This window comes from Anomalospiza imberbis, chromosome 31, assembly GCF_031753505.1.
Source record: "Anomalospiza imberbis isolate Cuckoo-Finch-1a 21T00152 chromosome 31, ASM3175350v1, whole genome shotgun sequence".
Lineage (NCBI taxonomy): Eukaryota > Metazoa > Chordata > Aves > Passeriformes > Viduidae > Anomalospiza > Anomalospiza imberbis.
Genome location: NC_089711.1, coordinates 342306 through 359864, shown reverse-complemented (window position 1 = coordinate 359864; position 17559 = coordinate 342306). Strand labels below are relative to the sequence as shown.

General features: G+C 47.0%; 1 protein-coding gene and 1 long non-coding RNA gene across 2 annotated transcripts in view; one reads left to right on the top strand and one right to left on the bottom strand.

The window, feature by feature from the left end:
- Nucleotides 1–17559, bottom strand: part of LOC137463885 (zinc finger protein 436-like) — a 307021-nt gene that overhangs the window by 183280 nt on the left and 106182 nt on the right. The window lies entirely within an intron of this gene.
- On the top strand, nucleotides 2185–3893 carry LOC137463904 (uncharacterized). The gene is made up of 3 exons (XR_010994002.1): nucleotides 2185–2860; nucleotides 3207–3324; nucleotides 3702–3893. It is a non-coding gene; the product is annotated as an uncharacterized lncRNA (long non-coding RNA).

Genomic DNA, 17559 nt, shown 5'->3' with positions numbered 1-17559 from the left:
ATTGCCACCAGTGGATCTGGACATGGTGCTGGAGACACTGGAGGAGATGATTTCTCCCTCTGCTCAGGTAACTGCATTGGACAGGGATGAAAGGGGCTGGACTGACAGCTTTTGAATGCTGTTGCAGGGCTGAGAAGCAAAGGCTTCTTGAGTTCAGCTGTGAACAGACAGGGAAGGATTTTCTTGGTAAAGCAAGATTTCCTAAAGAAGAGGGAATGAAAAAGTCTCCCCCCTGAGTAAGGATGAGAAGGTGTGAGCCTGTGTTGGCCAAGTTTGGGTGCTCATTTTCCTGGGAAGAATTCCTCGTGCTGGGGCATTTGTGGTGCGGAAGTGGAAGCTTTGTAGGTTCTGAGAGGCTTTGTTAGATGGGAGAGAAGAGAAGAGTGTTTGGAGAATTGCCACTGAAGGCAGAGTGTCCCGTGCAGGGAGGGGTGTGCGAGAGGTGCCTCTGTTCCAGCAGCAGATGTGGGCTGTGCCTCTTTTGGGTGGCAAGGCCAAGGCAAAGCAGGGCTGGGCTGCAGCTGCTGCTGTGAGAGCCCTGCCGTGCGTGTAGGCGCTCCCAGAGCCGTGGGTGGGGCCGGGCTGCAGCTGCAGCTTTCTTGTCCTCTCAGTAACCTGGGGCCTGCAGTCCAGTTTCCATCTGGGAAATCCTCAGCTGGGCAAACTGGCCACTCTTGCTGTCCACATTGCAGAGCTCAGTCACCTTGCTCTCGGGCGTCTCTGCGGGAAGGGATGTGTGTTCCCACGCAGTCCCTGCCAAGCTGCAGCCTGGATGAGAGTGCTGTGCTCAGGGCTGTGCAGGGAGGAGCACATCCCTGTGCCAGGAGCTGGCAGGAGTCCTTCCTTAGCAGCCATTCCATGTGTTCAGTGTCACCCCCACGTTCAACACTGTCACCTTTGACAGCCTTTGGATGGTGTTTGAGAAGTCAAATCTTTTTGACTTTTGAAGGGCTTTGGGGCCCAGACTTCTTGTTAGGAGCAAGGGATTAAGAATGTGAGCCACAGAGTTGTTGGACCAGATGTTTTGTGTAACTGGTGAGAAGGGTTTCTTTCTTTCTGTTTCTCTTTCAAGGGCAATATTAATGTTGTGCCTGAGTCTTCAGGAGGGGAGCCTGTGGACAGAGCTGCAGCGGAGGGAGCTTTGCCTGGCACCAAGAGCTGTGGGAACAATTCCCAGGAGCCCGAGGAGCCTGGTAAGGACAGAGCCCCCATTGGTTTAGAGAGGTGTGAGACGGCTGCTCTGAGCCTGCCTCTGGCAGGAAGGGAGACGAGAAGAGTTGAGTTCTTGTCTGCAGGGTTGGTGCTTCCTGGTGCCTTTAGTTCAAAGGCACATGCACAGCCTGCTCGAGCCCTGCCCTCCACGCTTCGCCAGAGGTTCTGACACCGAGTCCTCTGCTGTGGCAAGAGAGCAGGGAATAAACCTGACCCTGTGGGAGTTGTGTCACCAGCTCCAGTGTCCCAGGTTTGTGCTGATGTCCATGGATAAGTTTGCTGCTGGGTGTCAGTGCTCTGGAGGCAACACTGAGTGACTCTTGAAGCAAGAGAAGAAAACCCCAGCAAAAAGTCAGTGTAGAAGTCTGAGCTTTTTGTCTCCAAGCATTAAATCAATGTAGTACCAGTCTGCTGGTAGCTGTTGTGAGATACATTAAAAATGCAAGCAGCAGAAGCTCTGAGACTAAACAAATCATTAATCATAAATCCAGTAGCTCAAGGAAAAACTGAAATTACCCCAAATTAGGGAGAACTAAAGGACAGAGAGAGCCCTTTGGATCGGCATTCTTGTGCAAAGCTGGTGCAGCCTGCAGGCCTGGTAGGGAGCTCTTTCCCTCCCAGCTGTTCATCCCAGAGCTGGTGGTTGTTTTGGAGGAGCTGTTGCTCACTGCAGAGGGCAGTTTGTAGGTGGCAGGGAACGGTGCCAGTTCATAACTCAGCCCCCAGCACCCCTCAGCTTCAGCCATTTCAATGAGGACTGAGGTCTGTCTGTCCTCAGAGAAAGAACAATCCCGGGCTTCTCTGTGGCAGCTGGGACTGTGTTTCAAGCTCTCGTGGGTGCTCTTTGCACTGTGAGTGCTGTGAGTTTATTGGGATACTTAAAAGTTTTGGGATACTTCATAAGTTTTGAAAACTTGGAAGAATGCCTGCTCTTTAAAGAGCAGGCTTCAAATTGCCAAGTGAGAGTCTGCCTTTCAGGCCATGTCTGACAGTCCCTGGAGGAAGGACAGTTACTTCCAAAGGGAAAGATGCACAGAGGCCAATACTGACCCAGCATTCCCTTTGCTTCCCAGATATCCACCTGATCTACCTCGCCAGGAGGGCTGCCCTGCGTAAGAAGGAGGATCAGAGGGAGAGCCTATGACTATCGGGCAGGTGGAATCCCTCTGTTTATACATAGATTTATAGATTTTTGCAGTTCTATTTATATACCTAATAGATACATTTATAGATTTATAGAGGTGTGTTTATATAGTTAAATCTATATATATCATTATAGATGCAATAGATTTATATTTTTATATATGTAGTTATGTTTATACATTTTGAGATTTACATTTATATATTTATAGAGTAATATTTATATATATGTGTAAATATGTTTTGCTATTTAGTTACAGTTACATGGAGGTTTAGATGCATAGATGGAGCTGTGTAGGTCTAGGCTGCATTTTTACCTTTTTCCCCCCTCGGCTGCCTTTTTCACCTCTTGCTTTTCCCCCGTGCCCCCTCTGTCCCCTCTCCCTGTGCTGGGTCTGAGCTGGCGGCTGGGCCGGGCGGAGCAGCAGTTCCAGCCCCGGGCGTCCCTGGAGCGGTGGGAGCTGCCGGTGGCCCCAGGCACTGTCCCCTGAGGAGCTGCTGAAGGACGGTGAGACTGAGGGGGCTGAGGGGGCGGTGACGCTGAAGGGACGGTGACCCTGAGGTGCTGCTGGGGCTGAGGGCTGTGGGGCAGGCGAGGGCGATGGTGGCACTGAGGTGACAGGGAAGTGGCACAGGCCGAGGGGTGGCGGGTCTAGGGGGACGGGATGGGTCAGAAGGGACTGAGGGGCTGAGAGGACTGTGAGGGGCTGAAGAAACTGAAGGGGGCTGGGGCTTTGCTGAGAGCATGGCAGGGCTGAGGGGATGGAGGGGGCCGGCAGGGAGCACAGAGGGCTCCGGGACTGCAGCTCTGCCAGGCCTTGGAACCAGTTGCAGAGCCTCCGCTTTTGCCACAGCTGCAGTGGAGACCTTGAGGACAGCCGGAGACTGACGGGAGCCAGCAGGGAGAAGCTGAAGGCCAGCAGCAAGAGCAGGGAACGGGGACCTGCTGCTGGCACCCTGGAGAGAGCCCGGGTGAGGCCACAGGGCCGGGGAGGCAGGGTGGGGCTGAGGGTGGCGTGGGCTGTGGCCGTGGGCACTGCCCGGCGGGGCAGCAGCGGGCCCTGCCCGTGCTGGGGCTGCTCAGCGCAGCTGCCCCGGCCGGCACAGGGGCTGTCCTTGGGCAAGGCAGCTGTGCCGGCAGGGCCCGGGAGCTGTGCCGGCTGTGCCGGGCTGCCAAGGCTGCGGGACAGTCCCGCCGCGGCTGCGCTCACCACAGCCTGGCCCGCTCGGCTGCTTTTTCTTTCTGACCCTCCTGGGGAGGCTCTGAGTTCTTCCCTTCCCTGATGGAAGTGCAGCTGCTGCCAAGGAAAACGTCCCCATACTGACTCAGTGCTCCCTTTGCTTCCCAGCTGTGCCATCTGCCGTCCCTGTCCAGGAGAGCTGCTCTGCACGGGAGGAAGAGCCCGAGGGAGAGGCTTTGAAGATGGGCAGCTGGGATCCCTCTGCTTGCAGTTCTGTTTAAAGATGTTTGGACTTGCACCTAGACAGGGATTATTATATAGATATGTACATATGTAGGCTGCTATTTGTATAGGAATATTTCTGTATGTCTGTTGTATTTATGGATGTATGCTATGTATATATACATATATGTTCTATGTATATTTGTATCTTAGTGTATATGTCAGTTGTTATATCTGTGTTTAGTTCTGTTTCCTATGTCTACAGTTGTGTTGCTATCTATGTCTGTTGATGCAGCCAGAGATATATGGCTCTTTAAATAGGTATTTTGTTATTTGTCTCAGTAGATGCATCTATTTTTATATTTTTATATGTATATTGATCCATTTGTGTGTGTAATTATTTTTACCTATGTATCCAGATGTATAGCTGTATATTTGTACTGGTGCATTTGTATGGATATTTAGCTTGGAGGTGGTATTTGTATATTTATAGATAGGTTTGTGTTATATATCTCTTTGTATTGTATAAAATATGTAATATTTAATTTATATTTCCATCTGTAGATTCTTATAGTTATATATGTATTTATATACATTTTTCTGTATCTATGTATTTAGTTCTATTTAAACATGTACGGAGATCTATAATTCTGTAATTCTATTGGTTGAGTTCTTGGTACAAGGTTACTTGGGGAGGGAATGCATATTTTTGTATTGCTATATGGGCTCTACACTTCTAGAAATATGTAATAAATTAAGTTGTTAAACACGTAATTGATCTTTGTGTATAGTGAGTTGCTGTAGAGGTTGGCAATAAATGAAGTTTTATTAACTGAAGTTGGTATTTGTATATTTTTACCTAGACTGGTTGTAATAATCTAATAAATTCCTGGTTTTAACCTAAACTGAGATTTGTATAGTTCTGTATTGTCAGTGTGGGTGTAGCAATTTGTAATAAATGATATTTTCCAAATAAAATGGATTCTCGTGTGTTTGTCGATCAGCAGCGCGGCTGTAGCAATCTGCAGGAAATGCCATTTGTCAACTGCAGTGGGTGTTTTGTGATTTGTGCCACCCAAAGCCAGGAGCAGATGTAAAGATGATGATGCTGGAGGATTTTGGCCGTGAAAATCTCTAGCCATGCCCAGCACAGGCCCCACTTGCACTCAGGCTGGGCAAGGGAAGGGCAGATTTGGGATGGCAGCAGAGCCACGCATTGGCTCAGAACTCGCTGCAAAGGCCTGCTGAGGAGACTCCGGGACTCCACTGGGAGTAGAACTCCGAGCAGGAGCCACCCTGGCAGCAGAAATCATTCACCATGAAAAAAAGAGAGCAAATGTGGCAAAGCAGATGTGGGGATGCTCTGTGAGTCTGATAAAATGCTCTCAATCACCGCTGCCTAGGCAGGTCTCCTGCAAAAATATTTTGTTAAAAACTGAACACCTCCCATGAAAGATAGATTGCGCTTTCCCCTTCACTTACCTTGCTGTGCGAGTGGAGACACTCTGTCCTTCTCACTGAGAATTTGTGCCCCTCAGCACCTGACATTAACTCAAAGATTATGTGCTACCACTTGGCACCATAAAGGAAAAGAGCCCTGCCCTCGTGACAGTGTTTGCAAAGTCTTCCCTCCTCCTGTCCCCACATGTCCCAAACGGAACCATCCCCTTGCTGTCCAAACTGTGCCTGGGGTGACTGAGGGCTCCAGGAGCTCAGGAGGGTGCAAGAGCACTGCAGGTGGAAGCATTTGCAAAGCTTCCTGAGCATCAGTAAACTCTGGCTTTGCCAGGCTTCCCCTGGAATGTTGTCCTACTCAAGAATGATCTTGGAGGACACTGTGCCTCCAGCTCACTCAAGTAAAGTTTGTTTTCTTCAAGGCTTGAATAGAGGAAAATGAAAATTGTGATTGTTAGAGTGAAATTTGGGTTTTGGTGCAGCTGGGTTTGCTCCATTCTTTATTGTGGAAAGTAGGGTAAAAGCTTTAAATTCCCAGCAGAAGCTGACTACCAGCCCACACAGACCTGAATGAGGCCCAGGTGTGCTTGCTGCACGCTGGTCCAAGGGAAAAGCTGGAACCAAGTCCCTTTTTATTGCAGATGGAGCCTGTCTGTACTGTTGTCTCCAGGGCTGTCTGTGGTAAGACACGGCAATCCAGCCGGGAGCTGTGGCTATGAGAGTTCCAACAGCAACCTGCTTCTCCAGAGTGAGGGACGAGGCCAGCCCGAAAGCCTGAAAGGTGTTCTGGGTACTGGAGGAGGCCAGGCTGTCCTTGTGCAGGGATGGCCTTCAAGGGGGACCTCACACCTTGTGCTGCTGACAGAGGGCAGCTGGTGGCCTTCCACAAAATGCTTCTTTTGTCCAGCTCTTTGAAATGTTCCAGCCAGCAACAATTCCTGCTGCTCACACCAGCCCCTTTCCACACCAGGAGGATTTTTTTTTTGTGTAAGCAGCCTGACAACTCAGTGGCAGGAGAATAAAATACTCAGCTGAGTGTTATCAACTCTCTGCCAGAAGCTGCATCCTCAGCCCCTTATCTCTTCAGTTGTGTCAGACATGGAAGAAGCGGCAGGAAATCACTGGTCCTGGAAGGGAAAGCAGAAGGAGGAGTGTTGCCTTGATTTCTCAGGATTTTCTAAAGCCTTCTGAGTTTACATTCTTGTAGAGAATTTTCTCACGCAACTTGCTGTAAACAACCTCTTGTTTTGCATTCCTTCATAGAGGCAGAGAAATTTGATAGACTGGTAGTTTGTCCAGTGTCGTTGGAGAGGTGGCACGTTCACCCTCCAATCCACTGGCACCTTTTGAAAACTAGAAATGATTGGAGTCAGAAGAAATAAATTAGTCTCTTCATTGTGACCAAAGCTGAGTGCAATGTTTTTCCTTGTGTCCTCGGGTGACAGAGGCGAGGCAGTGGCTGCTCCCTGGGGCCTTGGGAGCAGTGAGAGCCATCCAAAATAGGATCTCTACTGGGCTGTGGAGATAAGAGTGACCAGCCAGCAATGCTCTGTGTGAGACTGGAGCCATCTGTGAATGTGAGCATGGAAAGCTGACCTTCAAAACAGAGAAAAAGGGGTCCTTGGGTATTTGCCACAGCTTGGAGGGGCTCTGAGTCACCTGCTCCAGTGGAAGGCGTCCCTGTCCGTGGCAGAGGGGGCTGGATCTCGAGGGTCTTTAAGGTCCCTTCCAACTCAAGCCCCTCTGTGAGTCTGAATTACAAACCCACGATGACAAAGAGAACACAGCAAACCTGGGTCCCGCTACATTATTGGAGGCTGCCGTAGTCACTTGTGTCACCTGGAGACTGGTTTGTATCTGGAGGAATTTTCATGGTCCCACAGTCTTTAGGTGTGACATTCCTGGTTTAGGGCCCCAAAAGATGCCAGAAGAGATTATTTGCAAGTAGAGAATTGGTTGAGCTGCCTGTGAACCGGATGGGAAAAGTGTACTCATGTTATTGAAGCGTTTACCCTGTGCAGGTGATATTTAGTTTCCATTTGGAATCTGCAATGTTCTTGCACAATGCTTGTATATGCATAAATACTGGCTGTAAATCCTAATTCCATCTTCACGCAAGGATGTGTAATCCATCAGGAATATTTAACACGGAGCCATATTAGCTTTGGGCTTGATGGTACGGGTTGCTTAAAGTGTGTGATGAGTAATGGTAGCTCTAACAAATATCCCTCTTGTTAATTTGTGCTGGGGAAGATGAAATAGGAAAACCTTATAACTATGATTGCCTGGCAAAAGATTTGGAAAATCCAGACATTGAGATGAGAACTAGATTTGAAATAGCAAACCTTGACTACTGAATAACTAGAAAACAATAGTATAGCCAGGTTGAAAGCAATCCCCCCTTCTGATTAAACAATGCCCTGTACCTGCAGATGGGTCCAAAGGTCAAATGGAATGCTCTGTCTCACGCCCAATGTATGGTTCATCCCACACCTGTGACCCTCCCCTGAAGTATCAGAGATCTGGGACCCCATTGGCCCAAGTCCTGTTCCAGCCCACCTTGAAGCCCCTTGATAAGGTGTGCCTGAGGGACCAGCCGCTCTCTTGGACCTTCCCCTGGACCTTCACCTGGAAGCCTCGCTCCCTCTCTCTCCCTCTCCCTCTCTCCCTGGGCCTGCCACGAGTTGCGCCTGGCAACTCCAAGCAGGGCCTTTCATCCCTTTTAATAAACCACATCTTCTAAGACCTGACTTCAGAGATCTCTCATCCCTCCAAACCGTCCTGGAGACCCACGCTCTCTACAAATTTGGGTCAGTCCTTTATCAACCCTGTTGCATAGAAATCACTGTGTTTTAATCCCTGTGTTAGCTTTCACCATCCCCTTTCTCTTCTGAAAAACGGCTCAGAATGCTTCTGTTTGCTTCTGTATTGCTCCATTATGTTGACATGTAAGTACTGCTGTATTTGCCAACAGAAGCCGTGCAGCATGGAGGGAGATGCTGTCTTGGAACCACATCCAAGTGACCACAATTGCTTGAAAAAGAGACTTACCATCACTGTCACGAGCATGTGCAGGAGGTGCTCTGGCTACTTGGTGTCCAATTCAACCCCAAAAAGATTCTATCCCGAGAAAGTATTTTTCAATCAAAAAATGTTTTCATTTTAAGAAACAAGGAACTGCTCAACACTGAAATGGTTGTAGTTGCAAGGAAAGGCTGTTACAAATATTTGTTTTTAACATAAAGGAAGGAAAAATCTTTCGTTAAAAAAAAAACTAACAAAGAAAGATATATGAAATAGTAAAATAAAGAACAACCAAAAAACAGCCATAAACCAAACATGCACTCATCCACCACCATCACTCCCCAAAACAAAAAGAATTCAACCAACCAAGCTACCAAACCCAAACTAAAACCAAATATATCCAAGGAAATAGGGACTAATAGAAAAAAAAAACAAAACAAAACATTACTGTAGTAATTTTAAGCCCTGTGCTAGCTTTCACCATCCCCTTTCTCTTCTGGAAAAAGTCTCAGAATACGTTTCTCTTAGCACTAGTTTTAATGTTCCCTTATTAATGCTTTTTCTCTTCAAGCCAGGTCTCCTAAGCTCTCAGAGATAAGCATTATACCCTTGGTAGCTCAGCTACCTCAGGTGGCATAAAGAAGCAGGATGGCTCCTGTGACAGTGTTGGAAACAAAAAGTTTTAATAAAAGGCAAAATAAAAAAGCTCTTTACCAAGAAAACCCGAGCCAGGGCAAGAGGTTCTTGCTCCTGCTAAAACACTTCACAAAAGCGATGAACTCTTTTGTTCTCTTCTTTTTCTAGGGAATTGCTTAGGTGGGACTTTTTGGCTCCTGTCCAATTAGCTATCCTTAAGTTTGAGGTGAAGTCCCCAAGGTCCTATGAGGTGTCTTTTAACCAAACTGAGGAGAGAACCTTCTGGGCTTTTTTCCTTTTTAAGGAGACAAGGGGTAACTTGTTTACTCCGTCAACAGGGGGCACATTCCTACGCCTGATGTTTATATTTAAGTGTTGTTTGCCTACAGAAGCCGTGCAGCATGAAGGGAGACGCTGGCTAGGGACCCACATCCCAGTGACTGCAATTGCTTGAAAAGCAGACTTACCCTCAGGAGCAGGAACAGGAGCTGGAGCAGGAGGTGTACCACCAGTTTTGGGTTCAAAGAGAGCTTGCAAAGATTCTGTTTGGAGAAAGTAACTTTTAAAAAGTAAGGAAATGCAGAATACTGGAATGGTTATGGTTGCAAGGAAAGGCTATTACAAAATGTTAATGGTTTCCAATAGAAAGAATGGGAAAATACTTTGTTTAAAAATAGAAAAGGAAAAGAAAGAAAAGAACAAATCCCTTCCATTTCCCCCTGCCACGTGGCAGGTGATAGCCAGTTACCCCAAGGTCCTGGCCGTGCTCCTCCTGGCTGCTGCAAAAATTACCCCTGTCCTGGCTGGATCCAGGACACAGGATCTGCCCTGCGGGTCCTGGCTCTTTCTCTGGCTGAGAGACCCCCATGGCATCTGCCCCGGCAAAAGGGACTTTGGGACAACCGATCACTTATTGACATTCCCCCCTCTGCCCTGCACATACTGAACTGGCAGGAAGGTGACCCACATGTCACTCTAGGCACACTCTAGGCAGCAAGGACAAAGAAAGTTTTTGAGGGGCCTGGGTCTCAAGGTCTTTTGTTCCAGGAGTACCACCTGTTACTTTCAGATTCTGCTCAGGGATAACCAGTGACCTCCTTTTTGCTCTACACCAGAAAAAAACATGTGTGGCACATAAACTGTCACTTTTTTCCCCCATTTATTTTCAAGTACATTCTCTCAATCAGGACCATGGTGGCTCCTGCTCTGAGGTGCATTGGTCATCCCTCTAGTACATTGTTTAGATGTTTGTTGAGAAATAGGCTCAAAATGCCACAGGGTTACTTCCTTCATTCCTTCATTCTTAGAGCTAAATATGGAGTTCCTGTGCAAGGCAAAGGCACTCCCGTATGAGCAGTGCAAAGGGGTCAGTCAAATCTGGTAACTGCAGAGCAGGGGTTGTCACCAATAAGCTTTAAAAGATATAGAAAGGCTGTTGGACATTCTAGAGTCCAGTGTAACACCTCCATGGATTCCTTTAATGATTCCTACACAGGCTTTTCCAATAGTTCCTAACAGGGGATCCATAATCAACACCATCCAGTCATTCCCAAAAAGGGACACAGGTGTGGGCTCTGGTGTTTGACAAATTTCTTCCTCCCTTTCTTTCCCCAAACTGCACTGTCCTTGTGAGTGGGACAGCCAGGAAATCAGACATGGGTAGGTATAGACATGGTCTTGAAAACAAATACAAGATGTCATTGAAAATGTGCTTTGGATGGTAATATTCAACACATTCTCAACTGCATGCTCTTATTCCCTCTCCCTGTAATGACTGGACAACATTTATTTTTGGTGCCAGCTGGCTTAAATCAGGAATAATCTTGGGTAGGGGGAAAAAGACAATGAAACCATCATAAACTGAGTATAAAATGTTTATCTGCATGTGTCAGTAACTCCAACGGCCAGCTGCAGTCAGCACAATTATCAGCCTGTAATTGTGCTCAGGGCCAGCGTGGGCCTTTCCACGTCAGCTCCTCCTGCACAGCACATGGGGGCCTGGGCTTGCTGTTGGCTTGTTTCCTTTTAGGAGACTGGGATGAGGAAAGGCTGGGGGGTTTTGTCAAAGAGATAATATTTGAGTGACCGTGTATGTGCTGGAAGCCTCACAGACTGACTGGCCCACGACAGGATCACCCAGTGCTGGGGCAGGGGGGCTGCACCTTGCTGCCCTGGTTAGGGGTGTTAAGCTGCTCCTTTGCCTCAGAGAGGGCCAAGTGCAGCACTTTTGTGCAGAAACACTTCATTAGCCCTGGTTTGCAAAGCTACTGCAGGAACTGGTGTGGCCAGAGCACCCCTTTCTGCACTTGGAAATGAGCTGAGTCAGTCATGGGACAAGGCAGGGCATTCCCCACGTGTGCCCATTGTGAATTCCCTGTGCCCCGACTGTGTCGCGTCCCGCTCCTCAGTGACATCCCGCCCAGCCTGGAACATGGAACTCCCCATTTCCAAGGACATGTGGCCATTGTCACCAGCACACAGCAGGACCGGTCAGACCCTTCGGTGGCTGCGTCAAGAGCAGAGGTGTCGGAGCGATAGCGAGTGTTGTTCCAGCTTGGTTGGTTCTAGCACACGCTGTTCAAGAGGCCGATCCACACACTGAGTGGAGGCTGCTGACCCCGCGGGACCTGTCGGGCAGGGCTGGGGCCCCACTGGTGCTCCAAGGGCCCCTTTGAGGCAGCTGCCCCGGTGGAAACGACTCACAGGGATGACACGGAGGAGGTGCCAGTGGAAGTGGGAAGTTCTCTGATGGAAGTGGTTCTCAGGGATGCCATTGAGGAGATGCCAGTGAAAGTCAGATGTTCTCCATGCTGGGACACTCAGGAAATTCGTGCTCTGGGCATGGCTCTTGGTCAAAATGCATAGATTTCTCATTGTTCTGTGTTTGCCCTGCACTCACCGAACATGTCAGGAGAAAGGAAACACTCTAACAGTATTTTTTAGTATTAGGAGTAGCCATTTCTTTATTCTCAGCTGTGATGCATAGTGGAGAGCTCCAGCTACATGCACACCATTTTCAAAGCTTTTCCAAACAAAGAAATTTTAGCATTTTTAGCAGCCAAAGCCATGAATCTTCATTGGTTCTAAATTACATCATTTCTTCAATTAAGTAATATTCTATCTTCGGTATTGATGTCTCCCTTCACATGGTAATTAGTGCACATCTTTCAGTCCATTTATCATAGCTTTTCAGATTTTTTCTAAGGCAATTTTGCCTTCAGAATGAAGCAGTTGGATGGCAGTAGTTGTTTTCATTAAAAAATGTACTTAGGCTGATGAACATTTTAACCTCCAGCGGAATGCAATACATTCTGTACTAAATGATGAGATCAGCCAAGCAACCCAAATTTTGTAATATCTGATTAACCTAGGATAAACTGCTTCCATTTCGCACCTGCAAAGAATTGCATCTAGAGCTGAGGACAAGAGAAAGGGCTCTCATGCCTGTTGAGAGTCAAAATGGAGGTATGGTTGCCTTTCACATTTTGCTCAATATCTGTAAGACTTTCAACTTGGTAATTCATTTTTGCAGCATATTCTCGGGACAGGGGATCTCTTGTGTTCAGAGATCTTGGCTGGAGGTATTATGCCCTCAGGTCAACCTTGCAGTCTCTTGTCACTGCATGTAGCCACTGGTTTGTTTTCCCCTGAGAAAGCCTGCCAGTCCTTCCTTGTTCCCATACTGCTTGATGGGATGCAATTTGGAGCATTGAGGTCAAGGTTTGGACCACTCCATGCACCTAAATTCACTGCCTTGGTAGCTAAGCTTTTGGTTTTGGAGTATCTAGGCACTGTCGGTATCCTTTAAATTTAATTGGGAATTGAAAGAAAATGACCTTGAGGAAGTTGCGTAGAGAATTTCACAAGGTCAGCATGGGAATCTTTGCTTGATTTAATTTTTTGTCTTGGTCGTTAATAAGCGAGTGTTGCCACAACACTGTGTTGCGTTCTTTTCAAGGAAATGGAAAGGAAGATACTGATGTCATCTTCCCCACGGATTCCATCATTTCCCACAAAGCACAACGTGCTTGGGTGATGTCATTTGTTATTAATCTGTTCTCAGTGCTGTTTCCCCAAGGAGCCTGGCTCCAGGCAGACTCGAGGTGCACATTCCCCGTACAGGCACTCAGTGGTGCTGCCTGCAGCAGTGAGCTGAGCCAGGTACAGCCAGCTGCCCTGAGAAAAGCAGGCTCTCACCTGGCTGTGGCTGCAGTCACCTGCCTGCAGGGACTTCCCTGCCACTGCAGGTGCAGCTCTTGCTCTGCCTTAGCCTAGCGCAGAGCATTTTAAACTAGCATCATGGTGGCTTTCCGGAGAGACAAAGCTAAACTTCAGATTTTTCACTGGGGACGTTCTGTTTCACATGTGGATGATGATTTGTGTGATTCTTGGTGGTGGTCTACACAGCTCCTAAGGGAATATTTAACATTCAGTAACTGGGGTGTGAGGACTGGCAGTAGTGAGACAATTGTGGAACTTGGTGCCGCTTTGGCTTTAGGCTGGCACAGAGAAACTCAGGTGAGACAGGTCTGGTTGCTGGTAGGGTACAGGGTGCCTTTGCAACCTGCTCCATGCAGTACCAGTTAGGGACTGGGCTTTGTCACAGACAGAGAATCAGAATCAGAGTTGGAAGGGATCCACAAGGATATGCAAGTGCAGCTCTGTCCCCAAGAATCCCACCAGGTGCCTGTGGAACTTGTCCAAATGTTTTCTGAGCTCTGGTGGACTTGGTACCCTGAGCAGCCTTGTGAGGAGCCTGTCCCAGTGCCTGATCACCCTCTGGGTGAAGAACTCTTACCTAATTTTCATCTTAATGCTTGGTTATGGTTTCAGGTAATTTTCTTTAGAAGTCACTCAGGGGTATGGTTTTAGGAGGTGTTTTGTTTGAATGCTGTGGGAAGTTTCTCTATCCACATTGGATTGAACTTCTCAAACATTAGTAGTGTCTTCACTCGACAACTGGCATGTTTACAGTGTTCTCAATAATTGAAGTGTGTGATGTTTGTGCAATTAGGTTTGCAGACAAATAGCAGAGAGGCATGGTCCAAGGAACAGGAAGTGGAGAAAGGCATTAAAAATTTGACCTACATTGAAAGACTGAAGGAGCGTGTAAAGAAAGGTCAGTCTCCGTGTGTGTGATGGAAGAGACAAAGCTCCCGGATTTCTCACCAATACACATGAAGTCTCCATCAGCCACTAAGCAGGAGTTCCTGGTTTCAAAACAGCGCCTGCTGCGTCATATCCCCTCCCTTGACCTGCTGGCCACGCTTCACCTGATGCAGCTCAGGACACGGTTGCCTTTCTGGGCTGCCAGCACACGTTGCCAGCTCATGCCCAGCCTCTCATCCACCAGCACCCCCAAGTCCTCCCCACCTTCATCCCAGCTGCCCCATCCCATCACAGCATCCCTGCCCAGCAGGGACAGGCCATGTCCCAACCCCAAAGATGCAGCACTTTGCACTTAGCCTTGTTGAATCTGATGAGGTTCCCAGGGCCCTACTTGCCAAGGTTCTCCATGTCCCTCTGGATGGCATCCCAGGCCTCTGGTGTTGTCAAACTTGCCAAAGGTGCATTTAATCCCACTGTCCATATCATTCTTGACATAGCTCAGTGCTTGAGCTTACAAAGAGGAGAAATCAAATGAAAACCACCATGCATATAAAGAGTTTTTCATAAATACCTCCCCTCCAGTATCACTCCTTTACATGGCATTTTTAATGACTGTTCCTTCCTAATGCTTTACTGTCTGGATTCGTAGTGATCTATAAATTCTGAACAAATAGAGTTTCAACAGTCTTGGTACATTCTTTTGCGTCAACTACCTTGCTTCCTCCCACTCCCCATTTGACAATTTGTTTTCTGTTTTTTTCTTTACTGAAGTGAAAATACCAGAGCTCAGGAGAGCCCCACACAGCTCTCCAGATTTTGTGCCTGAGAGAAAGAGAACAATGCCCACGAACCCTGCAAAATTCTTCCAGAGACCTTTCAGTACTGTTTCTCAACGACCCATCAGAGACAGGGTGATTCATTTACTGGCTCTGAAGAATTACAAGAAGTCAAAGCTACTTGCCTGCTTAGAGAGAGAGGGAGTTGTGGAAAAGGACAAGGAATCCCTTGGAAAGATCCTTCAGGAGGTGAGATCCTGGAGCTGCTGCCTGCAATGCTAACTCTTAGCAGTCTTACTTCAGGTTTCAATTAGAATCTAATGAGAGGCTTAGGAAATGCTCCTTGTTTACATTTTCCCATCAGTTTTACCCAGTTTCCACCCAACTGCAAGTCCATGTGACAAAAAGAAAAAAATCCTCAAAACTTGTTGTTGTTTTTCTAGAATAGCTGGCAGTGATAAATTCTTTGTAATGTTGTTGCTTCTCATGCCTTATTTGAACCCTCCCTCTTTTCCTTACACTGTTAAACTGCTTGATGAAGCTTCTACTGGGGTCTGTGGGGGTTGCCTTCCAGGGAAGGGTGTTCCAGGCAAATCCTACATGAGAAAGGTGGTGGCCCAACTTTGAGCACAGAGTTTCTTTGCTCTTGTGTGGATTGAGTCTTCAACTTCCTTGGCACCTATTATTTCTCATAATTTTCCAGTTGTCCTTTTAGTGCCACTGGTATTTCTTTATTGCAGCCATTCATCCGATTCACATTGACTGAAGGATGCAGTGGCTGTTTCCTTCCTTGTTCAATAGTCCCCATCAGTGTAGGCTGTTGCTGAATTATGCAAGCATTAACGTATCAAGTAGCAATATTTCCTTTTTAGCTAGGAAAAAAGCGATGGTAAGATTTCAAAGCTCAGCTCCTTAGAGGGCAAGAGATGAAAGAAAATTCTCCTTTCTGTTTCTTCTTGTTAATGTTTAAGGAGATTTTGAAGGCGTAGTTTCTTGTTTGCAGTGTGAACTGCCTCAAGATACTGGTTTGCATTCTGAAAGGGCTTTGTGAACAGCACTACATCCTGAAACTGTTATTCACATTTTTCTTAACTTCATGGGGAGGTGGTGTTATTTTTTGCTATACATGAAAAACCAGTAGGGAGAACTTGCTGAGCTCTTATACTCGCAGCCTTCCTTCTCTTCCAACACAGCCTTAGTTCTGCTTTTAAGAAGTGAATTCCTGATTCTGGGTATCTTTGTTACTTTTAAGCTGTTGAAGTGTAGCTCTAGGTAGGTTATCTCCTGTAAGAGTTCCATAGGAAGCTGTAGTTTCCTCTGAGCAGACACCTGAGAAAGAAAAGCAGTTCTGTTTGCAGAGACAAATGCCAGCATCCTGTGGTGCTTCATGGGATGATGAAAACATGCCCCGTTACAGGTCCAGGCTGTGCTCTGCCATGGCAATGTAGCTGGGTGAAACAAGAGGGCAGCAGGAATCCTTCTGAGGGTGGAAAAATATGGACTTGCTCATGGAGATGATGTTCTCCAGGTCCTACTCAAAAGAAAAGGAAAAACCTGACCTCTCCATGTATTTCAAATGGTGAAGACTGAGAGTTCTGGCATAGTGTACCTTGATTCTCAAAGCTGCGTTAAAGACCAAAAAACCTGGATCCCTGGTGCAGGGAGAGGTTTTCATAGCGTCCATTTCCTCCATGCTTGCAGCACTTTGGCATTTACTTACATCCAAATTTCTACAGCCCAAATGGACCACACCTGTTTAATCTTGTTGCCTCTTACATGACAGCTGCTTTGTTCTTCACATCAAACAAAAGTCCTGGAAAACTGGTGCATGATTTTCTTTTCAGCTTTGCTTTAGCTTTGCACTACCAGTTTTACATCTGTAGTCTGCCTTTAGGTGTAGTGAATATTGACGTTTTAAATGTCTGCCCATAGGCAGCCAGCCTGGATGCAAATGAGAATTCTTTCAGTCTGAAGGAACATTTCTTCAAAGACATTCAGGTTGATTGGCCTGGCTACAGTGAAAGAGATAGAAAGACATTGGAGGTGACCCTTTTTCAGTAAGTTCAGTCAGGACAACAGCCATTTCAAAAAAACCCTCTGGGAAATGAAGGTCTGTTTTCACTGTGACGAAAGAGCGATGACTGCTGATATTTTTGCCTTGTAACCTGAAATGTTGGACCATCCTTACAGAAAAACAGCTCCATCTCCAAATGCCACCAGCACCAGCCAGTCACCGTCTCTGGGACCTTCTGAAAGAAATACTCCACCAAGAACGGCTCAGGTATTTTGTGAATTTTTAAACATTCTGTACCCTAGATGATGTTTTATCCCACTTGCTCTTGGTGTCCAAGCTGTAATATGAAGCAGTAGTGTTGTCTTTATATCATATAAACCCGAAGTGTGTACTTCTAATGGGATTCCTGTATACTTTTCAAGATGCTTACAATGTCAAAGCCTGCAACAAGCTTGCACACATGACTTGTTTCGTATGGTGCGTAGGAAACTCTGCTAAGGACAAGGTGTGGACATGTTTTTGGTACCTAGCTGTGTCTGTGCAGGGTTCTTAACGATATGGCAGCTCTAGTACCTAAATCATGCACGCTAATGCCAGTGCTACTGTTTGAAGAGAAATCTTAGGGAAGTCTAGCATAAGGACAAATTCCAGTACTGAAGCATTTGTAGGAAACTTGTTTTTCTGTCCTAAGCAGCATTTAGGCTCCCATTTTGATTCAGGCTATCCCATGTGTGAGGAGGGGACTCTGATTCATCAGGGAATACCTTGGACTTGTCAGGCTTAAAATCAA